The sequence below is a fragment of the Euprymna scolopes genome, chromosome 46, assembly GCF_053919585.1.
Source record: "Euprymna scolopes isolate OS-2025 chromosome 46, ASM5391958v1, whole genome shotgun sequence".
Taxonomy (NCBI): domain Eukaryota; kingdom Metazoa; phylum Mollusca; class Cephalopoda; order Sepiida; family Sepiolidae; genus Euprymna; species Euprymna scolopes.
In genome coordinates, this window is record NC_136527.1 from 96,360,705 (window position 1) to 96,366,164 (window position 5,460).

A 5,460-nucleotide genomic window follows, 5' to 3' on the forward strand; every position below is an offset into this window, starting at 1 on the left:
GCATATACCATTCACTGGACAAAGCGGGAGAGGGCAGAGCGGTAGCTCTAGATATATCTAAGGCTTTTGACAGGGTATGGCATGAGGGTCTCCTCAGGAAGATTAGATCTTACGGTATCACTGGTAGAATACTTAACATAATTAAATCCTTCTTAGATAAGAGAAAAATCCAGGTTGTCCTCGACGGTCGTACGTCTAAACAATATAATATAAATGCGGGAGTGCCCCAGGGATCTATCCTTGGTCCTCTGCTGTTCCTGATATTCATAAATGACCTCCCCGACAAAATTGCCTCTGAGATGGGTATATATGCTGATGACACCACACTCTATAGCAGGTACGACAGGAAAACAAATGAACATATATCTAAAGTAATGGCAGAAACACTAGAGGTTGACCTCAAATCAGTAGTGGAATGGGGACAAAAATGGATGGTAACGTTCAATGCCACCAAGACAAAACTGGTTTCATTCAATAATTACAAGAAACCTTCTCTACCACCTATAGCAATGGCCAACAACTCTTTAGCTGAGAGTACGTCTTTCAAGCTCCTTGGCCTAACGTTCACAGGAAACATGAGCTGGAACAATTACATCGAGGGCATTGCCAGGGCCGCTGCGAGGAAGGTGGGCTCTCTCTACCGTGCTAGAAAACTACTAACACCCGAAAGTATCCTGTAACTCTATAAGGCAACCATTCGCCCATGTATGGAGTATTGCTGTCATATTTGGGCTGGTGCATCAGCTACTAGTCTCTCGCTCTTTGACAGGGTTCAAAAGAGAGTCGCAAATCTGATAGACCTAAACTGGCATTTAAGCTTCAGCCTCTGTCCCATCGACGAAACGTTGCATCCCTCTGCCTGTTCTACACGTATTTTAATGGTGAATGCTCTGATGAACTGCAAGCACTTGTGCCCCCACGACGTGAACACCCTCCACAGACCCGACAAGCTGCAAAATCCCACCCCCACACTGTAGAGATCCCTAGATGTAAAAGATCTTTCTACTCCAGTAGTTTCTTCCCCAGAACTGCTAGACTTTGGAATTCCATTCCAGGTCACTGCTTCCCCAACTGTACTGACATGCATAAGTTCAAGTGCAACGTGAACCAACATCTCGCTGCCCTAATCCCTACATAGTACCCCAGTAGATGTTTCCCCTGATAGTAGCCCCCTACATTAAAGTGGCAATGTGCCTTGTTTGGGGTGAAAATGTAATAAAAAAAAAAAAATAAAAATAAAAAACTAACGATTACTACGATACCATCCCATTGATTACTGCACTTACAATAACCCTTATCCCCAAGTGGCTTCTGGGCCTTGATAAGTAGTGATCGTCATGTAAAAAAAAAAAAAAAAACAGTGTCTTGCCTGTAGAACACACTGCCATGAGTTTGCTTCCCTGCTGATTATAACTTGTCCATCTTCAAATCAGCAAATTGTCACGGACCGCAGCATAAGTAATCCAATGTGGTTAAGGGTTAATGTGGTTCAAACCATTTGTTAAAAAGGCAAAAAGATGTTTTCATTATTAATCAATGTTAAATACTCCCATAGTGTTCCTCATCTTTCGATGATAATCATTCAGTCTCATTAACACTTATCTTCGAGTGGCTCTTGGCCTTAATAAGTGGTGACCCAACATAAAAAAAGAATCTGTTTCTGCTATATCCGGGGACAATGGTCCGACAAGCAATGTAACATCAGCAAATGATTCCGCTAATAATTCTTAACACGATCGGATTAATTATTTAAATATATAAAAATAAATGTGCAGTTTAATGATGAGTCTTGCGGAACACCTGAGGACAATTTGTGAGATCCAGACCAATAATTACCAACACCATCATCATCATCATCATCGCCATCGTCATCTTCATCATCCTCATCATTACCATCATACTAAAATCATCCTGATCTTCATCCTCAGCAGCATTACCATCATCATCACCAATTTTTAAATCATCATCATCATCACCATCAACATCATCATCACTATCATCACCACCATCACCCCACCGTCACCATCATCATCCTCACCGTCAACATCATCCTCACCATCATCATCATCACTATCATCACCATCACCATCATCTTCACCATCATCATCATCCTCACCATCATCATCGCTATCATCATCATCATCATCAACCTCATCACAATCATCACCATCATCATCATCCTCACCAACATCATCGCTATCATCGTCGTCGTCGTTATCATCATTATCATCACCATCACCCTCACCGTCAGCATCATCACATTCATCATCATCATCATCATTCCTCATATTAAGTTTAATGTCTAGACACTTAGAAAATATACGTTAAATGACTTTCACAAATTGACTTCTAAACTAACCTATCTCTGGCCAGGTTTTGCTTTATCCCTCTTTCTCTCAAGTCCAATGTGGCATCAATTGAAATGAACGGCTCTTGTCTTGGCGATACTTCATGTTTTGGCAAGCTTTTGGGCTTGACCTTTACTCCCGACCTGAAATGGAACACGTATATCAAATCCATTGCCAAGGTGACAATGGAAAAATAGTGGGATCCTTCTATTGCTCCAGTAGATATCTCACTGCTGATGCAATTCTCTACCAATATAAGAGCCAGGTACTTCCTAGGATGGAGTACTCTTGTCACATATGGGCAGGAGTTGCTAGAAGCTGCTTAACCTGTCTTGACAAACGTTCAAAATAGACTTCATAGCTTAGTGGGGGATGCCCTTTTCCCTTCCCTGCAAACTCTTTCCCACAGAAGAGACGTCACGAGCCTGTCTCTGCTTCATCGTTATTTTCATGGCAAGTGCTCGTCTGAGCTCCAATCTATGGTTTCCCCTTGCCAGACTTTCACGAAAAACACTCATCTAGCCAAAACCACTATCAATAATTTCCCACACTCTTTATCTGTGCCTAAACCTAAACGTAGATTCCATGAACAAAGTTTCTTTCTTAGAACTGCACGCCTGTGGAACTTGCAAATCATCGAACATTGTTGTTCATTAAAGCCAAACATAAAAAAAAAAATATTATTTTATAAACCCCCTTCAAATATAGCTGGAAGAAAAAGAACAAGAAAGGTTACACTTGGGGACATAATTTGCAGGGGTATTATGAAGGGAGATGATTGGCAAGATGTTTGTTCACATTACATTTGAACTTTTTTTAAAATTCAATTTTCACCCCAAACAAGGCACAGTGCCACTTTGAAGTAGGGGGCTACTTATAGGGAACATAAATTGCAGGGGTTTAATGAAGGGAGATGAGTAGCAAGATGTTTGTTTACATTACATTTGAACTTTCTTTTTATTCAATCTTCACCCCAAACAAGGCACAGTGCCACATTGACTACAATTGGGAACATAAGTTGCAGGGGTTTAATGAAAGGAGATGAGTAGCAAGATGTTTGTTCACATTACACTTGAACTTCTGCATGTCAGTATAGTTGGGGAAAGCAGGAACCCGGAAGGGAATTCTGGAATCTAGAAGTCCTAGAGAAGAAACTATTGGAGTAGGAAGCTTTTTTACACCTAGGGATCTCTACTGTGTAGGGGCGGAACTTTGCTGATTGTTGGGTTTGACAGGGGTATTTACGTCAAGGGGGGTACAAGTGCAGGTAGTTCGTTGTAGCATCCACGATTAAAATACTTGTAGAACAGGCCGAGGGATGCAACATTTCCAGCTAAAAATAAAGAATATCACATGATTTTAAAAATGAGATTCTTTTTGACGCATTTAAATTTAGGTTTTGCATCTGAAATTTCAAATCAATTGATTCACATGAAAGAGGCTGAAGATGGTCAGTTTATGAAATGGCAGCAGGACAGAGTTCAAAATTGGCTTCAAAACTACCCAATAGGGGGCGCCCTTTTCTCCTCTCTGCAATCTCTTTCTCACAGAAGAGACGTCGCGAGCAAGGTCTTCTCTATCATTCATTGGAAAGTACTTGCCTGAGCTCCAATCTATGCCTCCCTCCCGTATAAATAAAAAATCACTAATTTAAAAATAAATTTTAAACTAAAACACTCATCGAACTACAACAACTACCAGCAGTTTCCCCGCACGCTCTATTTGTAACCACGTAAACACGTTTGAATTTATTTAATTATTTAGATTTGGCAGGTGCACGTTTTAATGACTTAATGAGGTCAACTTTGACTGCGGGGTAGTATTTCATTTACTGCGGGAACACTTTTTTTTATTTTTATTTTCCCAAGATGTTGGGGGGGGGGAGACCAGCTCCCCATAAAAAGGGGATTGTCCAAATTAAATAGCAATTGTCTGATATAAGGAAAATTTCCACATTGATCAAAGCTGATTGCTTTTGGACACTTCCAGCGACCGGAAAAATACCGCCAGAATTAGTGTCGCTTTTATTATACGAAAAATGTGGCGAGCGAAAAATGTTAAATATTTATCTTTTCAAAGTCGAGCAAATTAAATAGACAGGCGACCTCCGTTGTTAACTCGTAGATATTATGATTTATATGTGATATAAAAAGTTTTAAGAAGTTGTGAGCCGACCAACCGCTTCTTGGAAAAAAGTCTTTTACAGACATACACAAAAAGCGAACATACATACATACACACATTTTCGCTTTTATATTTATAGATATAGATAACTATATAGTAAAAATTTGCCAGCCAGTATAAGCATCTTGAAATGACTGAAAAATATAGGATAAACAGCCAAACTGTTTTAAAACACGCTAAGATGCAAATAAAAATAATTTTATTTTCTTTAATTTTTCAAGTTGAAATATTAAGGATGGATATTTTTTCAAGTTGAAATATTAAGGATATTTTACTTCCAAGAAGAAAAAAAAAGTAAAAAAAATATTAGAAATATTAAAATCCGAAATTAATTAATATTTCAACGTAAAAAAAAAAAGAAAGACAATAAAATTAATAAAATTTATTTATTACTTTTTTTAATCTAAGCATGCTTTAAAAGAGTTAGTCTGTTTATTCTAATATATATATATATATATATATATATATATATATATATATACATTTTTTTCAATTTTCACCCCAAACAAGGCACAGTGCCACTTTGAAGTAGGGGGCTACTATCAGGGACTTAATTAGCAGGGTCATTATGAAGGGAGATGAGTAGAAAGATGTTTGTTTACATTGCACTTGAACTTCTGCATTTCAGTACAGTTGGGAAAGCAGAATCCCGGAAGGGAGTTCCAAAGACCCGCAGTTCTGGGGAAGAAACTATTGGAGTAAAAGGCTTTCTTGCACCTAGGGATCTCTACTGTAAAGGGATGAGACTTATTAGCTTGTCGGGTTTGTCGGGGGTAGTAACGTCGGAGAGGTACAAGTGTTTGCAGTTCGTCAGAGCATTCACCATTAAAGTATTTGTAGAACAGGCAGAGGGATGCAACATCTTGTCGATGGGACAGAGGTTGAAGCCTAGATGACAGTTCAGGACCTATCAGGTTGACGACTCTCT